Here is a 24,023-nt window from a genome sequence, read left to right on the forward strand (position 1 = left end):
CTATGAGGAGTCATCAGACTTGAGTTCTGGCACCCTTCTTCTAGTAAAATAAGCAATGGACATGCATTTAGCTTGTGGTTCACCGTGACCTGATTATTGTTTTCTGCAGTAATCCTTCCTAGATAGTAATTTCTCATTTTGTGTGGGTACAATTGATTATTCCTTCCCAAGTCGCATGCTTTGCATTTGTCCTTATTCAGTGAGCAGGCCATTTCTCCAGTTTTTGATCAGATCATATTGAATTAGAAGTCTTTCCTCCAAAGAAACTTGTAACCCCTCCCATCTTGGTATCATCCACAAATGTTATAGATGTACTCTCTACGCCATCATCTAAATGATTAATAAAGATATTGAACAGAACCATACCCATACATGAGGAAATCCACTTGCTATCCCCTTTCAGCATGACTGTAAGCCATGATGAGTATTCTCTGAAAACTGCTACCCAACTGGTTTTGCACCCAGTTTATAGTAGTTCCTTCTAGGTTTTGTTTCCCTAGTATTTTAATGAGAAGGTCATATAAGACAATATTAGATGCCTTACTAAAGTTTAAATATACCACATCTACTGCTTCCCCCTAATCCACAATGCTTATCTCCTTATTCAGTTCCTTGAGTATTCTGTGATGCTTTTCATAAGGCCCTGGTGGCTTAAAGACATTGGCTTTGTCTACGTGATTTTGAGCTTGTTCGCTCCTTATTTTAGCTTCTGTACCTACTCCATTTACACTGTCATTCATTATGTTAGTCTTCCAGTTGACACCAAAATTCTTGGTGAAAAGTGAATCAAAGAAGTCATTAAAGCACCTTTGTCACTTCCACATTTTCTGTAACTGGTTTTTCTCCTCCTCATTGAGTAATGGCTGTACCCTGTCTTTGGTCTTCCTCTTGCTTCTATTTTATTTTGAGAATGTTTTCTTGTTATTCTTTATGTCTCTAGCTTCTTTGAGCTCGTTTTGTGTCTTAGCTTTTTAATTTTACCCCTCTGTGCTTGTGTTATATGTTTATATTCAGCCATTGTAACTTGATCTAGTTTCCACTTTTTATACAGATCCTTTTTTTATTTTTAGATCATTCAAGATCCCCTGATGAAGCCAGGGTGGTCTGTTGCCATACTTCCTGTCTTCCCTGCAGTGGAATAGTTTATTCTTGTGCCCTTGGTTTTAGGAAGAAGAGGCTTTTGAAGGCTGGGGGGGTCCTTTCATTAGCATCTTCCCAACTTGCTCATTACCAAACTCCTGAAAGGAAAAGGCTAGTGTAGACATAGCCTTCATTTGTTATCAGTATAGCAACTAATTACAGAAGAACAAATAATCAGCCACATGAAAACTATATTAATGGGCTACTAATGTAATGTGCTCAACTTGCAGCATGTAATAACAAAAAAGTCAAACCTAAAGATGATTAATTTCATTTGAATCTGATTATTCAAGATAGAAGCCAAAATGAATTTCTTTGTTTGTGTTCCTTCAAAGAAGAGAAATGTTGAGAAAGAACTTCCATACAAAGTTGTACAAAGCAAAAAAAGACACTGTCTCCCTGACACATAGAGGTTGTTCAAAAATGTCTATGGTCACAGCATGGAGAAATAGAAGGAATGAAAAATAAGTCTAACGGAAACAGGAGCCCTAATGATTACACAAGTACCCAGAAATTAGGATAACCACATTGCCCTATGGGAAATATGGGCCACCAGCCTCTGGGGATGGGGGATCTGCTGTCCCGAGTCAGGGCTCCTTGGCCATAGGGGCTGCTGCCCCATGGTGAGGCACTGTGGATGGGTCTGTGCAGCCTCCCAGCAGGGGGGTACCAGGGAGTGCAGCAGCCACCCAGTGGCAGGAGTCCTGTCCATGGTGACTGCCACACCAGGGAACAACCACTTTTCCCCACAGAGAAGCTACGTGCCAGCAGGGCTGCTGCCCTGAGGCACAGGGCAGTGGGGAACTGTGCAGCTGCCCTGAAGTGGAGCTACCCAGCAGCAGAGACTGTCACCCCAAGTCACCAGGTGCTGGAGAACAGGAGCCCTGCAAAATATTGGACAATTAGCCCATTTTCTTAAGAAGTCAGGATTCCTGGAGACAGCTTAAATAAGGGACTGTCCTGGCAAAAACAGGACAGCTGGTCACCTTCTCAGAAAGCCTTTTTCTTTTTTCCCAAATGTGGCCTCTTTAGAATTAGACAGAAGAGTCATTAATTGTATAAGTGTTATTTTTGGAATTTTGAATATCACACTCAAGTATTACACAATAAATATGTAGGCTTCTGCTGAATTTAGTTCTTATAGTAATTAAGAATGGCCAAAGGAAGAACATATGCCATCTGTTTTGTTTAGTTGGCTACTGATATGTTCATTTTAATGAACACATCATGTGAGCAAACATTATGCAAGATTGATTCCTTATATTGTGTGAGTAGAAACTTACACTATTGCAGTTTGATAAGTAGAATTCTTAGTAATCATTAAATACCAGTGTCTTCCAAAGAAATAAATACTTACTCCAGATTACAGGGCTAGGAAGTTCCTTTTCATAATGTTTTCTGTCTTATTTTTAACTCTAAAAGAAGACGACCACCAAACTCTTAGCCCCTAAAACTTTAGAATAAATGGCAAACTTCTGAAAAAAGAAGAGAAGTTTCCAGCCATTAGAGTATCTTCTTGGCCAGACACAATTTCCTTATCATTTCTCAAAAGAAATTCAGGCTTGACAAAAGAAGCAATTAGTTTTGTGAATGACAACAGGAAATGTCACCACTGGCTGTAATAATGAATAGAGCCACCAGTTTATATTGGCAAGCATCATTATTCTGAACATTAAAATAATCAGTTTCCTGTCATTTAAAATCTACACCTGCATTTTTTTCCCTCAAACACTCTAATTTCAGTCACAAACCACCTAGTTTTACCTGCTATTTTTTATTTCTCTTACTCAGTTTAAAATGTTGCAATAATCTTGAAGTTGAGGTTGAAACATAACCTGTAACAAATATTAGAAACAGAAGGTACAAGTTCTGACATGCCCATCTTTGATACGATACTGTTAATAGGTACACAATGGCACAGGAGAATTGCACTGCTTTAAGAGTAAGGAGGATAAACAGCCAAGAGGCTGTCAACTCATAAATGCATCATTTGGATGCATTCATTTTGTCCTGTCACTGAAGGCAATTAATTAATATTAGTAATGGATATGGTCTTCAGACCAGGTACTCATTTTAGGCACCCCAGGCACAACTTGATGGAGAGTGACTTCCAGGGAAACATTAGTTAAGAACAAAGAATGGCTATTCTGGGTCAGACCAAAGGTCCATCTAGCCCAGTATCCTATCTTCTGACAGCAGTCTAAGCCAGTTGCCCCAGAGGGAATGAACAGAACAGGTAATCATCAAGTGATCCATGTCCTGTCACTCATTCACAGCTTCCAGCAAACAGAAGGTAGGGAAACCATTAATCAAGTATCCAGTTGTATTCACCAAGTGCTTGCATAGGCATCTGTGTCTCTATTCATCATCCTTTGAAGTCCAGCTGTCTATCCACTGGGGCTAGTGCTGACTCCTAGCACAGGCCACTGTTATGCAGATGCCTTCTGTCGACAAAACTGGGCTTTTGTTGACAAAATCCACGGAGTGTCTACATGGTTAAACTGCTCTGCTGGGAGTTCATGAACAAAACCCAGCTGTTGAGCCAGCAGTGTTATACCTCTCCCCCATCAGGTACAGCATCTGTGTCGGCAGTGTTTCTCAACAGACAGGGCACTTAGTTCCCCAGGCAGCCGTGTTTGCAGAGCTTCCGGTCAGCTGTTCTGTTGAGAGAGGGCAGGTGGCTGTTCTCTGTTGACAGAGTGGATTGTACTTTCAGTCTGCTTTTATGTGTAGACTCAATCTGTCAACAGCGGTACTGCCAAGGTTTTTCTGTCAACAGTGACCTCTGGTTACAGAGGCTGCCCATGTAGGCATAGCCATAGATTCTTCTGTTGCTTACACCCACCCCCTCTGAAAATGTCAGCCAACTCATGACTGGGACAGGGGGCATCTGTTGTACATGTCAGAGTCATACCACATGGGGTGACATGGAGCTCTCAGAATTCAAGGCAGGTCAGGTTAAGATACCAGAAGACCAGCTGCAGGAATTAGGTCCCAGTAACGTACAACTTCCTGTTCCTGTGCTTGGTTTAAATAGAAGCTGGAAATTAATCAGGACCCACAGGGTTCTACTGGTCAGTTCCCAGGGCTGGAGTTGTCTGTCAGAATACAGCTTCTATCCTGACAGCTGAGGGCAAAACACTGAGTCCACATTCCCCCGCGTGGCATTCCTCCCTTCTGTCCTGCCACACACACATACACACTGACTGTGAGCACCACACCACTTCTGATGAGTCCTTTCTTTGTCCCTTTTGTCCTTTTGTCCTGTTTGGAATTTTCTGCCCTCTTCTAATACTGAGGTGGCGTGTGGATGTGCAACACCAGTACAAGCAAGAACCTAAATATAAATATATATTTTAAAGACTAACCAAACAATTTATTTGGTGTTGCGCTTTTGTGGAACAGGCCCACTTCATCAGATCAATTTCATTTCCAATACAGACTGACATTTACAAGCACAGAGTGCCAAACCTTCCTGACAATTCTATCCTTGCCACCATGGATATAGAGGCTCTCTACACCAATATTCCACATGAAGATGGACTACAAGCTAGCAGAAATACCATCTGTGACGTTACCACAGCTAATCTGGTGGCTGAGCTGTGTAACTTTGTTCTCACCCGCAATTATTTCCAGTTTGGGGACAACTTATATCTCCAGACTAACGGCACTGCTGTGGGCACCCGCATGGCCCCACAGTGTGCTAACATTTGTATGCCCGACTTAGAACGATTCCTTAGCTCTTGTCCCCTATTACCCCTCCTTTACTTACATTACATCGATGATATCTTTATCATTTGGACCCATGGTAAAGAGGATCTGGAAGAATTCCACATAGATTTTAACAATGTGCATCCTACCATCAGTTTCAGCCTTGACTATTCCACATAAGAGAGACATTTGCTGGATACCACAATACCAATCACTGATGGCCACATTGACACCACTCTGTGCCGGAAACCCACTGACTGCTACACTTACCTAAATGTCTCCAGCTTCCATCCAGCTCACACCACAAGATCCATCATTTACAGTCAAGCCCTTAGTACAATTGCATCTGCTCTAACCCTACTGACAGAGATGAAAAACTACAAGACATCTAGCAAGCAATTATAAAACTGAATTATACACCAGGAGAAGTAAAAAAAGAAATTGACAGAGCCAGACGAATACCCAGAAACCATCTACTTCAGGATAGACCCAAGAAGATCAACAACAGAACACCACTTGTCATCTCCTGTAGCCCCCAACTCAAACCCCTGCAATTCATAGTTAAAAATCTGTAACTTATTCTGGATCAGGATGCGACCCTCCAGAAGGCTCTAGGTGACAGGCCTGTCCTTTCCTATAGACAACCTCCTAACCTGAGAAAATTCTCAACAGCAATCAAAGGCCACACCACAGTAGTACTAATCCTCAAACTTTTCCTTGCCAACAAATCCTGCTGCCAACTTTTTCTACATATTTATTCTGGCGATACCATCACTGGACCTAACCATGTTAGTTACAAGATCAAATGCACATTCTCATACACTTCCAGCAATATTATATATGCTATGTGACAAAGTCCCTTGTCAGCCTCTGTGGGTCCCTGCGCTTCCTGGCGGATCTGTGCTGCCTCAGAGACTCACGGAGGCCCCCCTTTTGCCCAGGCCCTTCCAAAGGCAGGGGTCTCCGCTTAGTGAGCCAACCTCATCATAGGCAGGACCAGTACAGGGAGAATAATACCAGTCCCCTTGCAGGCCCACGCCTGCTCCAGTAAAGTGATCCCTCGGGGGAAGGGTGGGGGGAGTCCAGATCCATGCTCTACCCTGGACTCCAGCCCAGGGTCCCTATAAGAACAAGAGGCAACCGGCAGGACCTTTACCCCTGCCCCAAATTATTAGCCTCACCCTGGGCCACTTCGCCCACCACTTACCCGTGGTACCTTTTCGCTGTGCTCCTGCTCCTGTTCCTGGTCCTGCTCTCGCGCTGCACCTCTGGTGCACCTCCCAAAATCTTCCCCCCTGCTACCAGATGGGGAGCATTTCATAGGGAGCACAGGGCCTATCTGACCAGTGAAGGTCTGGGCCTAGACAGGGAACAGAAATGCATTGGCCCACCACCCAGTATACTGTCCTAATTTGCATTTTTGATTTACCTCATTTGCATACCTCTTTCAAAAGAGGAATGCAAGGGTAGATGCACCCCTAGAGAATAGATCCAGAACCCAGACTTTAGCTAATCATCTGGGAAATGATGATGATGGTGATGTGGTGTGTTACCCTTAAATCAGGGTTCAGTGTTAAAATATTCAGATTTCAGTTCAGATTTAATTTTTTTTTCTTCTTCCAGAATTTTCCTTCATCTCTTTGGCTGTGGCTACAGTTGGCCAAAACTTTGAAATGGCCATGCAAATGGCCATTATGAAGATTACTAATAAGGCGCTGAATTGAATATTCAGCGCCTCATTAGCATTAGGACACTTCCAGCTGCAGCGCTTCGAAAGCGCCGCTTTCAAACACTCGTGGTTTGGTGAAGCTACACGGGGGTCCTTTTCGAAAGGACCCCGCACCTTTTGAAATCTCCTTATTCCTCTCAGCTGAGGGGAATAAGGGGATTTTGAAAGGTGCGGGGTCCTTTCAAAAAGGACCCCCATGTAGCTGTGCTGAACCGGTTGAAGCACCATGGCTGGAAGTGTCCTAATGCTAATGAGGTGCTGAATATTCAGTTCAGCACCTCATTAGTAATCTTCGAAATGGCCATTTGCATGGCCAGTTCAAAGATTTGGGCTAGTGTAGATACAGACTTTGGCCTACGTTGTTAAATTTAATTTGCATAACTCTGAGAAACTACTCTCAGGACTTCAGTTCAAACGTATGTGAAGAAATTGAGGAAAATGAATTGTTTGGTCTCATCCTACTTTTTCGTTGGGAAGATGTTATGGTATTGACCTGAATTCACACTACTGAGTTCAATGTTAGTACCCAACCTTCTGCCTATTTAAGTCAATGGGATCACTCACAGTAAAGTTAAATGTGAATATCGCTCTACAGCTGTCAGGCTATAGTCCCTTACCTCCCTTGAGTATCGTGGGCTGCTCAACTAAGCAAAGATCTACGTACCAGCAACTACTGAGTTCTGATAGTTTTGCCTCTGACAGTGACTCTCTGTGTCACCTTGGACAACTCGTTTAACCAGATCTTTTTTTTCATTCGGCAACTGAAAAAGGGATAAAAATGCTTATCCATTTATGTAATTGTTAAGATTAACTAAGTAATATTTGTATAGCCCTTATGTTGTGAGGATTAATTAGTTAATGTTTGTACAGCACTTTGAAGTGTGCTATTTAATTACTAAGCATTATTATATATCCATTATTATGAGCAACAAATACACCTGAACAAAAAGAATAACAAATATTGCTGAGTTAGGTGAAAGTATCAGTATATTTTAAAAATTAGTGGTAGTAATCTATCTCAGTAAAATCTGTCTCTTTGTGTAAAATATACAATGAGCACTCTTATTGGAATCTTTTATTGATGTTAGAAATTATTAAATATTGCACTGCTAATTTTGCAATCTAATTTTGATGCTAGCAGCATTATGAATTGCTGATGGAATCATCAGATGGATTAGGGCTGATTCAGATAACTTAAATGACAGTGGCTGCGTCTACACGTGCACGCTACTTCGAAGTAGCGGCACCAACTTCGAAATAGCGCCCGTCGCGTCTACACGCATTGGGCGCTATTTCGAAGTTAACTTCGACGTTAGGCGGCGAGACGTCGAAGTCGCTAACCTCATGAGGAGATAGGAATAGCGCCCTACTTCGACGTTCAACGTCGAAGTAGGGACCGTGTAGACGATCCGCGTCCCGCAACGTCGAAATTGCTGGGTCCTCCATGGCGGCCATCAGCTGGGGGGTTGAGAGATGCTCTCTCTCCAGCCCCTGCGGGGCTCTATGGTCACCGTGGGCAGCAGCCCTTAGCCCAGGGCTTCTGGCTGCTTCTGCGGCAGCTGGGGATCTATGCTGCAGGCACAGGGTCTGCAACCAGTTGTCAGCTCTGTGTATCTTGTGTTGTTTAGTGCAACTGTGTCTGGGAGGGGCCCTTTAAGGGAGCGGCTTGCTGTTGAGTTCGCCCTGTGACCCTGTCTGCAGCTGTGCCTGGCATCCCTATTTCGATGTGTGCTACTTTGACGTGTAGACGTTCCCTCGCTGCGCCTATTTCGATGTTGGGCTGAGCAACGTCGAAGTTGAACATCGACGTTGCCGGCCCTGGAGGACGTGTAGACGTTATTCATCGAAATAGACTATTTCGATGTCGCAACATCGAAATAAGCTATTTCGATGTTGGCTGCACGTGTAGACGTAGCCAGTGAGTCGTATCTTTGTTTGTGGAATGTGGTGCTGTTCACTGTAAGAGCATTAGAGTCTGAAACTCAGTGATTTATGCTTCAATACCATACTTTATTTTCAAAGTAGATTGTGAGTGTGTGAGGAAGCACACATTTCTGTTTATTTTGCCATGGTATCATAAAACAAGAGTCAGCAAAAAAAGAAAAGAGAGAGAACTGAAGGCTTTTTTTAGAGTAAAAATTAATTTTTTTTTAAACTGGCTAGCTTTCATGTCAGATAATTGTTGAGCTCTACTTATGAAGAAAGTAGAATGACCTCTGTTTATTTTTACCACACCGTTGCATTCTGGCTGATCATACAAATCACATGAGGTACCTCTTTTCTGTGACGTGGGTAAAGTTATTTCTTCCTATACCCCACTCATACACTATTCAGAGGATGAATGAAGTCTCAAGCACATCAGCTACTATAGGTTTAACCTCTCTCGTCTAGCACCCATGGGATCTGACTGGTTCTGAATGAGAAAATTTGCTGAAACATGGGAGGTCACTATTGTCTAGTAGCATTACTGACACTTCCACTGCTTCCTGGGCTCTTAAAATACATTTTGGGGTTAAATAAGAGCTAAATAACAGCACGGAATACTCAGAGCCAGGGCTAGTGGCTATAAACAAACTTTATGGGATCACAGGAAACTTGGCCACACCCCAAGATAAGTGGCTCTGCAGCCAATTAAAATCATGCTGGATAATGGATGTTGCTGGATGGGACAGTCCTGGACGAGAGAGGTTTAACCTGTATTGCAGTTTATTTAAAGACATAACAAAGCTCTAAATCTGGTTAGTTCATGCGCAGTGGATATTGGGAGCCATTTTGTTCACCATAGTCAATTCCTCTAATCTTAGTAAATACAGATCATCTGATCTCACTGCTCTACATGTGGGACCATACTACATTCAAAGTCCATTTGGGTCAATTTCACCATCATAGTTTTTTTTTTAAATAGTAACTTCCGTGATTTCAGTTGTTTAAATTGGAAATTGCATGGTATTTTAATTGTAGAGGTCTGGACCAAAAAGGAGAGAGTTTGTGTGTATGGGGTGGGGGGGCAGGTTGCCAGATTATTGCACGGAGGGGGGCTTGCAGTAATGCTACACTTTTCCATGTTGTTTGCTTCAGATCTAGGCAACTGAAGAGTGGAGGCTGCTGGCTGGAATTCCAGCTCTGAAGGCAGAGCTACTGCCAGCAGCAGTGCAGAAGTAAGGATGGCCTGGTATGGTGTTGATACCCTGACTTCTGCACTGCAGCCTGCTGAGCTGGGCCCTCAGTCAGTAACAGCCACTGCCTCACCACCACACCCTGAAAGCAGCAGCACAGAAATAAAGGTGGCATGGTATAGTATTGCTCTATTGCAGCTTACTTCTGCCCTGGTGCTGGAGGGGCACTACATTCAGAGCTGGGCACTCAACCAACATCTATTGTTCTCTGGCTGGCTAGCTTTGAACACAGTGCAGAAGTAAGGGAAACAATAGTGTGACCACCCTAAAATAACCTTGGGGCTCTTTGCAACTCCATTTTGGGTCAGAACCTTCTGTTTGAGAAAGGGCAGTCTTCCTATGAAATCTGGGTAATATATGGCAAACATCCATAAAAGACCAGGTTTCTTGGGTTGTGACATGTTTTTCCGTGGCTGTGAATTGGGTAGGACCCTACCTTTATGATCTCAAGAGTGAGTCAACCAGTTTGATTCACATTATGACTCAGCTAATACTCTCCCACGGAGCACTAGTGCCATCAATAAGGCAACCCCCTGCTTATCTCTAGATGGGTTTTCTGACATTCTGTGGCGTAAAATAGTTCCTTTGTGTCCCATGAACAAGATCAGTTAGTGCTCCCCTATTACCATATCTTTGCTGAAGCCTGTAATTGGCTTGAAAATTCAATTCTCCAATAAGAGTTACTGAAGGGCTAACCACATTCTGATCACATGTCTTAATACTAACTTTAAGACAGAAAGATGCTGGAACAAGTACCATCTTCTCCCATCATGAAGCAATGCATTACTACCACAGTTTTTCATGGTGCTTCTGTCTACAGGTCCATTTAGAGTGGAAAAGTAAAACCAGCCAGGTATCAGAGGGGTAGCCATGTTCATCTGTATCTGCAAAAACATTGAGAAGTCCTGTGGCACCATATGCATGCATCTGATGAAGTGGGTCTTTGACCATGAAAGCTTATGCTCCAATAAGTCTATAAGGTGCCACAGGACTTCTTATTGTTAAAGCCAGCCAGATAGCACATAAATAGTGTCCTTTACAAAAGTAACTTCAGCAGCTATGAATACTGTGCAGCCATGTCTAGTTAACTGTCAGAGGAATTGAGGCAAGTGGGAAAAGCTGGGAAAAGGAAGAGCAGAATGACCTTACTCTACTGTCTTGTCCTCCTCCTCCATGTGTTTTCTTTCCCAAACTATTTAGTTCCTGAACAATCCAAACCTTTGTAACATACAGTAATATTTATTTAAAGGTCCAGATGACAAACCAACATACATGCATCTAATAATGACGGCCACACTTTATGAAATATGTGAACAGCTTGGAGAGAGTCCGGAAGAGCGCAAGAAAAATAAGAGATTTAATCAACATGACTGCTTCAGAAAAGAAAGGGGCATATTTAATTTAGAGAAGAGAAGGGTGGAGGAGGGGGGGAACATACATGTTCTAATATGCCAAAATAGTTATGAAGAAGAAAGTGATCAATTGTTCTCCACAACCACTGAATGTATACCTAGAAATAGCTCAATTTACAGCAAAGGAGTTAGGTTAGAAAGTTTTTTTCCTACTGTCTAGCTATAAAGATAGTTAAGCACTGAAACACCTTGCTTAACAAGTTTATGGATCATATAAAATCAGCCTACCTCAATATGGTGTGAGCCAAACTTAAATGATTTCTTGAAGTCCCTTCCAGCCCTATGTTTCTGTGATTCTATGATATTAGAATTTTTGCTCATTTTCTGTGATCATAGTTACATGAAAACATCGATAGAGATAGCTACACTTCACCTCCAGGAGACAAGAGAATACTAATATTCTAATGTAAGCAGCTCTTATCTATGTCTCATTAAAATCTAATGGGAGAAATCTATAAACAACATTGTTGCCTTTCTCTACCCAGTAAAGTTGAAAGTTAAAATCTCAGTATCCTGGTTATGTTAAAAGGATAATATATATATATATATATTGTCCTTATGTGATCTCTCTGAACTTTTTCCAGTCAAACAAACCATTTTATATTTAAAAGGAAAGCATATATTATTCATCAGCAAAGACTTAGCTCTGTGGCTAAAGTGTGTAAAGAAAAAAACAAAGATTTCAAAAGTAGATTTCACATTAAAATAGACCTGAAAGGAAATAAGTTAAGCCTGTGATTTCTATAGTTCTTTTCTTTCAAGTCTCCGGAGCCTTTGTATAACATAGCAGGAGGTGGTGGGGGTTGAATTCTAAAACAAAGCTTTCATAACAAAAAAGAAAACCAGATCTATATCTTCTAAGTTCTAAAATGGATTTGTCAGAGCCATGCAGTCTGGCAGAAACTACAAGCACTTTCTGGAGGTTTCCACTAGATGACTTGAAATGCATCATTTCCATCCCAGTGTTCAACTGGTAAATATCTTGTATTCTTTTCCACGAGCAGAATTTGACAGCTAGCTCCTGCTGGCTGCTTTCCCCATGAGATCTTTGCTTTTTAATCACCCCTTCAGCACCTATGTACCAGAGGGGCTCAGCTATAAGGTGAAATTCACTGGTGCAGAGCTGGCCCAAAGCACAGAAGTGTGGAGCTGGCCCCCAAGTCCTTGCTGCATGGGAATGGGGTGAGAGGTTAAGAGGCAGGGGTACATAGGCCGAGTGGTTGTGGGAGCAGAGGTGGGTAGGCCAGCTCAGAAGGCATTTGCTGCCTGATCAGGGGAAGAGCCCCAATCCTTGTATGATGTTTGCAGGGTAGTTATCAAGGCTATTTTGGAGCATAGGCTCATAGACAAGCACAATATTTCACAGGACCAGTTTACTTTACCCTTACATTGATGGGTGGATTATCTGTACGTAACTTTCCATGCAGCACAGCTACATCAAATTAAACTATGTATGTTTTATAATCCTAATTGACCTTGGCTCTCAATGTGACTACAGAAAGGGAACTGGGTGAGTTTTTGTTAATATTCTGTAATGGGGATGACCATAATTTCCTATGCTGAAAATGGAACAGCTGGTAAAATTATTCCAATTCAAGGAAGTGAAATGACAATCAGATTTATGAGGTACACACATTCATATTAACATCATGTTGACTGACTCCACGTTAAAGAGAATGATGGCACAGTCAGATTCTGTTTATATACCTTCTTATCTTTAAGGCTTTAGGATTCACACCGGGATGTGGGAGGGCACAGACTCCCCTGCCCACTTCCCCTCCACACAGGAGTACTCCCACACACAGTGGATGACTGACCCACCCTGCTCTGCCCTATTCCTACATGCCTGGGTGGGGCCCCAGATACCAGTGGCGTCTGCTGTTATCTAGTACCACATCTTCTCAAGGTAACACACAGGGGACGGACATGCATGGCCATTTGGGGGATGGGGTGAGGAGAGAGCTAACCCCCTGCCCTGGTGGAGCCTGCAGGTTTGCTTGCCCACTGCCAGTGCTGAGCTGAGAGTTTTTCCTGTGCCAGTACCATGTGGGGCTTTGGGACATACAGGGCTTGGCTCCTCCTGGCCAGCACTCCAGGCAAGAGGGTGTTGAGCTGTCCTGGGGAGCTGGCCCCCGCCAGAGGCAGCTGGGGAAGGAATGAGTCTGCCAGACAGACTGTTACTTAGTTGAGCACACTGACTGGGCCTGGGCCTTCACACAGGACTGAGAGTGAGACATTCTCCACTGGTGCGGTTAGGGAGGAGCAGCAGATCTGGAGAGGCGGGCGAAGGGGCAAAGCAGCAAGAGAACAAGAGGGGGAGTATATGGAGGGTTCATGCAATCAGCAGAGGCAACCAGCTGCTGCTTGGCATTTGTCTATACTCACCAGTCACCACAACTCACACTGCACAGCCAGTGCTGGCTAGAAATGGGACAAGAGCCTGCACACCACAGAGGTTGAGCTTATGGACTGTCCCAGAAAGTGGCTGGCCTTGCATGCTGCTGCTGTTCCCTAACCCATTTTTGGTCCCTGGTGCTGGTGGGTAGGCAACTGGTAAACAGGGATCTGGCCAGTAGCAGGATTGGCCAGTACTGATGGAGGCTAGACAGCAAATACATAACCATTCACCTGTTTTTAAGACAATGGAGGACACCTGCAGGAGACGTTAAAGAAAGGACTGCACCTTTAAAAATTGGACATCTCTTCACCCTGGCTCTCATATGACATAGCTCCATGGCTAACATAAACTGTTTTTAAATTGTTTTGAATTAATGAGATTGTCATAAATTATAATATACATGTAAATACAGAGCTTCTCAAAGACTCTGTCCCCTATCCCATGTACCAGACAGCCCTGTCAAGGCTGACAATCTGGGAACACTGAGAAGTAAATGAAGTAAACTCAAATATATTAGATCTGACTTTTATGATCTAATTTGGTGGTTAATGACCTTTAAGCAGTGTCAGTTTAATAGAAGGCCTACTTGTTCTACTGTCTCTAAAACAAGAAAGAAACAGGTCTCCGGTACAGAGAAGAAAGGGAAGGAAGGACAGATCGGCAAACAGAAAGAAAGAAGGAAAGAAAAGCTGCAAAAGGAAGTAACTGATCATGCAAGGAAACACCCTAGATTCAGATGTAAATGAAAAGAACTCAGGAAATTCAAAGTGAAAACTGATTCTTTGTCTATCTTAAAATTTTGGTACAAAGGTGTAAATTAATAATGCTATGCCATCGTAAAGTATAGTTGGACTGAGTGGCTTTTAAAATCATTCTGTTGCAGCTCATAAATGTAGTTTACTGGGATTTGTGAAGGTTGTCTAATTTGCTAAAACTGCTTTTAAACACAAACAATTTAGAGCATGTGTACTTGACAAAACAATATGGCTGTCACACTGAGGGACATTTAGTAAATGCATCCTTTGGATAAGCTAAAGAAAACATACTGGCATTTAGAAGATGCCATGAGCTTATCAAAAGCATAGATTAATATACGTTAGGCCCTGACTTGCGTAGCTTTTTAAATCCAATGTTAAGAGTAGGTATACAGTTCTTCTAGAACAAGCCCAGTACTTGGTATTTCTATACATTCTGATGACACAATTAGTCTTTTTTTTTAATGTGTTAAGTAATTTCCTATTTACATTTCACTTATAGTGAATTCTGATGATCCAGTTATGCAGACCTCAACACCGAAGAGGTAAAACAGTGTGCTCTCAAATAGATCCCAAAGCCCTGGCTTTCTTGTTCTCACAAGCATCAATGTCACATTAATGTAAGGAAATCTTTTTCTCAAATTGTGCACATGTATGTATGTGTTTGTACATGCAGCAGATGTATGATATAGCACAGAAGAGCATCATTGAAGTGTCCAGGTGAAGTACTCACAAGGAAATGCCAAAATTACAGTTGCAATGTTAATTTGACCCACATCTTCCCCACTCTGCAACCTTGAAACATGCGTTATCATACAGTCATATTACACAATTACATACTATTTTTTTCCACAGGACTCCTCCTCATTCAGTGCACAAGATGATTGGTGCTCATTTTAATGAGCAGAAACTCAGTATTTTGCTTCTGAATATTCATTGTGTGGCCCTTGTCCCTGTTTACTGAATATTTCTTCAAACTCTGCTCTGAGAAAATGAATTATTTATTTTTTCATAGGCTTTTTGATACAACTCATTACTTTGTATCACACATATAAATGAATATATGTTTATAAGACCCCATGAGATGAGAGGATGAAATTATCCATATTTTTTACAGACAGGGAGCTGGAAGACTAAAATTAAAAAAAGAATCCATTTGTTTTGGTTGCCCATTTAGAGACATCTGTGTCCTCAGTTTACTAAACTTAGCATTATATAACAAGCAGCCCTGTACCCCTGTGGAGACTAACAAGTTCATTTGGTCATGAGCTTTTGTGGGTAAGACCCACTTCAGATGAAAATGGAGTATAAAACCAGAATCTAGGGTTTATACAACAGGGGTGGGGTGGGGTGGGGTGGAGTGGGGAGGGCAAGGGGGAAAAAAGGTTACCTGTGTCTAGTAAGACCAGTTGATGAAGCAAATGAAGTAGGATGTGTCCCATTCCTGTGAATATCAAAGATGGGGAGATTGCCTTTGCAGTGCATAAGCTAGTTGAGATCTCAGTTCAGGCCTAGGTTAAATGTGTCAAATTTCCAAACGAATTCCAATTCAGATGTAATCTTGTAATCTCTGAAATCTTGTAGTACAATTCTTTTGTAGAAGAATCAGAGAGGTAGCCGTGGTAGTCTGTAGCTTCAAGAACAACAAGAAGCCTTGCGGCACCTTATATACTAACAGATATTTTGGAGCATAAGCTTTTGTGGGCAAAGATCCGCTTCATCAGACGCATGAGTTGCGGGGGGGGTGGTTTCAGAGGGGGGTGGTTTCAGAGGGGTATTTAAAGAGTGGGGTTCCAGTGAAAGGGAGGGCCAGAGCTGACAAGGTCTATTCAGTAAGGTGGAAATGGCCCAGTATCAACAGTATTTATCAAAAGAGGAAAAAACAAGTCAGATCAGACAGGGGGATGTGAGCCTTTGTCAGAGTCTAATGGGGAGATATTAACACCCAGGGCAGAGAAGCTGCCTTTGTAGGCTGCGAGCCACTCCCAGTCTCTGTTTAATCCTTGGTTAATGGAGTATGGCTACTTTTAAATCCATTACAGAATGTCCAAGAAGGTTAAAGTATTCCCCTGTAGGTTTATGCATACTTCAATTCCTGATGTCAGATTTAGATCCATTCATCTTCTGATGCAGAGACTGTTTAGGTTGTCTAATTTACATGGCAGAGTGTCATTGCTGGCGCGTGATGGCATGATGGTAACTTATAGTAATAGGCTATGATCTTCTGTGTAGATCAGCATTAGTTGCTAAATGCTAACAAATCTCTGCTGAACATGTACCAACTGCGTTTTTTCAGAGGCTGATAACGTGGCCAAATTAGGACATATTTTCACAGAGACAGAAAATGGCACACTTTTGTATATAATTTTAGGTAAAATTTCAGGCATTCCAGAGTATAAGAACAGTAGAACAATTCAAAGAAAAGGCTGCTGGATTTTTATTTTTATTTATTTAATATGGGTAAAACAATATATTTTTCCTATCCTTCATCTTGGAAATGGTTGGGCTATTTTCAGGGTGAGGCAGCCCAAGGGGTTACTTTGGCAAAATTATAAGCCTATATGGGCAAGTGTTTTGTGGTGAATTACATAGCCAAAATCAGAAACACATTAATTGAGCAATTGGGTATAGAAGAATATGGCCCTCCAAAAAGAGAAGCCAATTCCTGCGATAGTTACTGCAAAATGTGGAGTGGTTCATGTCATGTGGAATCTTTTCCTGGAAGATAATTGCTATGGATTATTCATATTTGTATATATTAGTCAACCTTTTCAAGGGCTTAATATTTACAATGATAAAACAAGACGAATAGGAGCAACATCAGGGCCACTCCTTGCTAACGCCAGGGCCTGATTATGTCTAGGATTTAGGCATGTGCTTGCGAGGTTGGGACCTATGTGATAAACATTGGTGAGAGCTTGGTGTGGTGTAAGAAAAAAATATGTAATTTGCGTATTTATTTACCTTTAATACTGCAGGAGCACTGTTGCCTGTGGGTGCATGGACAAATAGAGACAATACAAAATTGATATTAAATGTTAACTAGAAAAAAATGTGTTCACTCATATATTGAACTAGAATAGAAGTATAAACTTCCCAGGGAAAAGCACAAGTAAATCGATGTACTCTGCACAATGCCCTCCAGGTTAACATAAACACCTTATTAATAGTTATTAATATTTATATATGGGGGGGAGGGAGAGAGAGAGAGAGAAACACAAATCAAGCTACATTCAAGTTGGATTTGTATAAGAAGTGTAGGAATTACAGAAGCAGAAGGACATGGAAATACATAAAGCACAGATACTATGCTTGGTCTGATATGTATTGTACAAGATATCCACATACCATCACCATAAAAACAAAATAAATCCTGTCTGCATTTGTCTTTAGCATAATTGAAAGAGAAAGGATTTATACTGCAAACTTATAGGGGCAGGGGCCATTGTTTGTTAATTGTTGTCTCACAGCTCCTTTGGGCTAGAAACTGGCCAATGGGATCTGCCTGGGTCATGCTTGAGGTGCAGGCAGCATGCAGAGGACACACCCTACCTCAAGGATCCCCAGGGGGATACAAGTTCTATGACGTGCTTAGTGCTGCTGTAGTGCAAATACCTGCTCGTGAACAACTGTACATCTTGGGTGACTTCAATGCAAGAGTTGGAGCTGATTGGGCCTCATGGTCTTCCTGCTTAGGATGCTTCGGTGTGGGAAAAATGAATGACAATGGACAGTGTCTCCTTGAACTGTGCATGTACCACAATCTGTGCATCACAAACACTTTCTTCCAAACGACGCCACAGCACAGAGTGTCATGGAGACACCCACGCTCGAAGCACTGGCATCAACTAGACGTGGTCATCACTAGGCGTAATAACCTCAAAAATGTCCTTCTGACACGCAGCTATCATAGTCCTGACTGTGATACAGATCACTCACTAGTTTGCTCCAGGCTCAAGCTGAGACCCAAGAAGCTGTACCGCTCTAAACCTGCTGGAAGGCCCCGCATTGATGCCAGAAAGACGGCAAACTCGGAGAAAGCTGAAAAATTCAGAGAGACCCTCCAGGAAAATCTGCGCAGCGGCCCTGGGGGCGCCAATGTCACATCCAAATGGCAACATCTGAGGGATACAGTTTACAACATGGCCTTGTCGGTGTTTGGAAGAAGAGCTAGAAATACGAACGACTGGTTCGAAGCTAACTCCGATGAGATGATTCCAGTTACTGAAAAGAAGTGCGCTGCACTCCTGGAGTACAAATGCTCACCAAGCCAGAGTACCCAACAAGCACTTAGAGTGGCCAGAAGAACAGTACAGCAGACAGCCAGGCGCTGTGCCAACAACCACTGGCTCCAGCTCTGCAGCAGCATCCAGACCTGTGCTGACTTTGGTAATCTCAGAGGAATATACGAGGGTATGAAGAATGCATTAGAACCCACCCAGAACAAGATGGCACCTCTGAAATCCAAACCTGGTGAAGTCATCGCTGACAAAGCCAAACAGATGGAGCACTGGGTTGAGCACTACTCCGAGCTGTACTCACGCGCGAATGTTGTAGTTGACGCAGCCCTCGATGCCGTCGAGCTCCTACCAGTAATGGACGAATTGGGTCAGGAACTGACTGTGGATGAACTGAAGAGAGCCATCGACAGCACTGCAGCAGGAAAGGCCCCTGGCCAGGATGGTATACCACCAGAGGTAATCAAGTGTGCCACGGACACACTCCTGGAACCCCTACATGAGCTACTGTGCCTGGGCTGGAAAGAGGGTGAGGTTCCACAGGATATGTGCGACACTAACATTGTAACATTGTATAAGAACAAAGGAGACAGAAGCGACTGAAACAACTACCGTGGAATCTCCCTCCTAAGCGTCACTGGTAAACTGTTCGCTCGCGTTGTCCTTGGCAGACTCCAGAAGATTGCTGAGAGGGTGTACCCCGAATCGCAGTGTGGATTCCGCGCAGAGAGGTCTACCGTTGTCATGGTCTTCTCTCTAAGGCAGCTGCAGGAGAAGTGCAGGGAGCAGAGAAAGCCACTCTACATAGCCTTCATTGACCTGACCAAGGCCTTTGACTTGGTCAGCAGGGATGGTCTGTTCAAACTGCTCCACAAGATAGGCTGTCCTCCACGGTTACTCAAGATGATCCAGTCATTCCATGAAGACATGAGAGGAACCATCCAATATGACGGCGCATTATCGGATGCTTTCAGAATCAGGAGCGGCGTCAAACAAGGATGTGTGCTTGCTCCGACATTGTTCGGGATCTTCTTCGCACTCCTCCTGAAGCATGCCTTTGGATCTTCAACAGAGGGCATCTTGCTGCACATGAGATCTGATGGGAAACTGTTTAATCTTGCAAGGCTGAAAGCTAAGTCTAAGGTGCGGGAAGTCCTCATCAGAGACATGCTGTTTGCAGACGATGCTGCTGTAGTGTCTCACACAGAAGACCAGCTTCAAAAACTGCTGGATCAGTTCTCCAAAGCGTGCAAGGACTTTGGGCTTACCATCAGCCTAAAGAAGACAAACGTACTCGGTCAGGATGTTGCTGAATCCCCATCAATCAGCATTGACAACTATACGTTAGAGGTCGTCCACGAGTTCATTTACCTCGGGTCCACCATCACTGACACCCTGTCGTTGGACACTGAGCTAAATAGGAGGATCGGAAAAGCGGCCACAACTCTGTCCAGACTCAGCAAGAGAGTGTGGAATAACAACAAGCTGTACTCTCACACCAAAATGCAAGTCTACAGAGCCTGCATCCTCAGCACCCTCCTTTATGGCAGAGAGACTTGGACCCTGTATGCCCGCCAGGAAAAGAGGCTGAACGTCTTCCACTTGCGCTGCCTCAGGCGCATCCTTGGAATATCATGGAAGGACAGAGTGACCAACACCGCCATCCTCAAGCAAGTTGGAATCCCAACCATGCACACCCTCCTCAGGCAGTATCGGCTCCGCTGGTTTGGCCACATCCGCAGGATGAATGATGGAAGGATTCCAAAAGACATCCTGTATGGTGAGCTAGCCTCTGGCAAAAGACCTCCCGGATGCCCCAGCTGCACTACGAAGATGTCTGCAAGAGAGACCTCAGAGAGGTAGACATCGAGCTGGACACCTGGGAAGAACTAGCAGACGACCACGGCAGATGGAGGCAGGGGTTACACAAGGGCCTTCAGAAGGGCGAGATGAGGATCAGACAGCTAGCAGAGGAGAAGCGAGCACACAGAAAGCACAATAAGGACTTGCCAGACACCCACCACATCTGCAAGAGATGCAGCAAGGACTGTCACTCTCATGTGGGTCTTCATAGTCACAGTAGACGCCGTAAATGAAGTCCTCAATTGAAACTATAAAGGGCGTGATCCATAGTCTCTGCAGACTGAAGGATGCCTACTATGGGGGCAGGGGCCATTGTTTGTTAATTGTTGTCCCACAGCTCCTATGTGCTGGAAACTGGCCAATGGGATCTGCCTGGGTCATGCTTGAGGTGCAGGCAGCATGCAGAGGACACACCCTACCTCAAGGATCCCCAGGGGGATGCTTAGGCAGACTTCCTGCCTTCATACACAGCGATACAAGTGGTCCCAGCGGCCAGCCACTTTGCGCAGTGTGTGGGGGTGGCAGAACCTCTATTCTGCTTGGTTTCAATGAAACACAGGGGGTGCTTTCTGAACTCTAATTGAAATGAAGGAAAGGGTAGGGGAGTACATAGTAGTCACTAGAAAAATGTGATTTTTGTAACTTGCTGCAAACAACCAATGGAATAGCTATCCATCCAAAGGAATCCAATTTAATCTTCCAAAAACCAGATACAGTAGTACTGTCGAGCACTCTTTTACCATACATTTATCAGTTTTTAAATATGAATCAGTAAGTCTAGCTACTACTGTACTAACTTTTTCTCCCTGCTCAGTTATATATTTGTTCTTTAGCTAAAATGGAATGAAGCCTAATTTGATCTGCTAAAATTCCAGAAGACACTGAAAAATAACGTGTGCATGTAAACTACATTAGGGCTTACGGGAGCAGAAGTTGTGGATCAATTGGAGACCATACGTCCTCACAACAGTATTATGCTCTTACAGTTAAAGTAGTGCTGTCATGCAATTTGTACAGCCACTTACATATGTGCAAAGTGTATGCAAATAACTCCCATCATAGAGTGATGTGACGTATTAGGCCTCTTGTCTGTTTTTCTTTCAAAGCCATATTTTCTCAATGTTTAACATAGAACAGAAGATTTTACATTCTCTTATGTCATCCATAACATTCTGAAATTCCTCTCCTATCCTTGTTTATAAATATTCTTGTCTAACATCAGTCGTGTGACATACTTATTTTGCCCAACTTTGCCAACTGTATATCAAAAATCTGTGTTTGAGAGAACTCTTTCATGTATTTTTTTCTTTGTATGTCAATTACTGACTTTATTTAGCTGTGATTTTTATATTTGCAGTGCTTAAATTCTCTTGGTATTATCAGTGTACTCAAAAAAGAACAAATGTCTTTTCATCCTTAGTTTCAAAAGGTTTATCTTTCACTTTGGGCTTTCTGTTCTTTATCTCTTATCTTACCCAGCAGCCAGAACCAGAGCCCTGGAGTGCATGAGGAATGTGGGCAATGGGACATTTTCCAGCTCTTATCCCATTTTCACCATTACTCTTTCCTGTTGTTCATCACAAAAAAAATACGAACTGCGTGGTTGCACAGAACTTTGACAAGACAAAACACATTCTTTGATGGGGACACAGAGGTTCCTGTAAACCAGCTCTAGTTTACAAGTTCTATATATTATACCTGGTGCATCATTGTATTGATACTGGACACAGGAATTCTGAAATAAAGTAGAATGCACTTCCAGTTCACTGTTGGTACATAGCAATGTAGTATCAAAACTAAAAAGCAGTAAAGTAGCACTTTAAAGACTAGCAAAATAATTTATTAAGTGAGCTTTTGTGGGACAGACCCACTTCTTCAGACCATAGCTGTACCAGAACAGACTCAATATTTAAGGCAGAGAGAACCAAAAACAAATATTGAGTCTGTTCTGGTATGGCTATGGTCCAAAGAAGTGGGTCTGTCCCACGAAAGCTCATCACCTAATAAATTATTTTGTTAGTCTTTAAAGTGCTACTTTACTGCTTTTTGGTTTTGATAGTACATAGACTAGCACAGCTTTCTCTCTGTTACATAGCAATGTAGGTGTGCTACATGTTCCAAAGGAAAAAGACAAAGAAAGGTGTATGGGTAGAGCTGTACAATTTTAAAATACTTGTGTTCCCTACTCTACTCTAGTAATCCATTTTTTGCCCCATTTAGTAAATGGCTTTTTGTTGCAGTGAGCAAACCTCGAGTCACGTGCCCTCCCGCAACCCCTGCCCCCGGAGCTTCTGATCCGCTAAAAATAAACTGAGAAAACTTTTGTCTTAATTCAAACCACTGAGAGGTCACACACTTTAATGTTTCTATTTGTGTTTTAATGGGCATGTCAGGGTGGCCTCCTTCTTGGTATGATGCATTTGATTGAATGATAGTTATAGGACCATGCAACATCCATTCTCCTGCTTCAGAAATATCTGATTTTTTTTAAAAACAAATTTGGACTGATTATATCCAGGCTCACTGGCATGGTGAGGGGCAAAGAGGGCAACCTCCATGGAGCTCCCAGCCCTTTAAATTTCCTCCTGAGAGCAGTGCAGTACTGAAGGCTTGGAGTATCTGGAGTCATACCACAATCTGGGTGGTGCTGGGGGCTGGCTGCCCCAGCCCTGCCCCTGAAAAATAAAGACCCCTGAGCCAGGTTACCTTTTATTTTTTTTTCTCTGCATACAGTTGCAGTCAATTGCTAGAAGCTCTGGTCATATATTTTAATGTAATCAACATATTTCCCAAATCCTTAATGTCAAGGTACTGTGTGCCACTTCCAAGGGAGAGCTACTCAGCGTTCCACAGAATTTGGGCACTATAGAACAGACCTGTAAGAAAGTCATACATAAGAATGACCAGACCAAAGGTCCATCTAGCCCAGAATCCCATCTTCCAATAGTGGCCAGTGTTGGTTGCCCCAGAGGGAATGAGCAGAATAGGTAATCAAATGATACATTTTGGTCACTTATTCCTGGCTTTGACAAAAAGACTTTTAGGACACCTGCCTATTCTGGCTAATAGCCATTGATAGACCTATCCTATGTGAATTTTTCCAGTTAAGAATATCGCCACAGAGAAAGACCTAGATAAGAGAGTCGCAGGGATAGCCATCTCTATAGAAGAGGCAATTGAGCAGACTGTTCCAGAAGAAGAAAAGATCAATAAGAAGTGGATTACCCAGAAGACACTGAAGTTGGTTCAAGATAAAGGAGTGTTGAAGATCAGAAGAGATATTTCTGAGATGGCAGAACAGCAATATAGGATGAAATGCAATGAGGTAAGGAAAGCAGCCAGAAAGGATAAGGAGAAATGGTTAGAGGAGCAAAGTGAAGATATTGAGAGGTAGTATGGCGAATGTAAGACCAGGGAGGTGTATAAGACAATAAGGAATATTAATAGGAATTGGCAACCAAAGCAGATGGTGAACAAAGATGAGAACGAAGAAGTCCCCATGAACAGGGAAAAGACTGTGCAGCGATGGACGAGATTTTGCATTGATCTATACAAAGCACAGTTGGACCCGAGTGTCTCAGAGAGACTGACTGAAGAACTG

This window comes from Carettochelys insculpta, chromosome 13 (genome assembly GCF_033958435.1).
Source record: "Carettochelys insculpta isolate YL-2023 chromosome 13, ASM3395843v1, whole genome shotgun sequence".
NCBI lineage: Eukaryota > Metazoa > Chordata > Testudines > Carettochelyidae > Carettochelys > Carettochelys insculpta.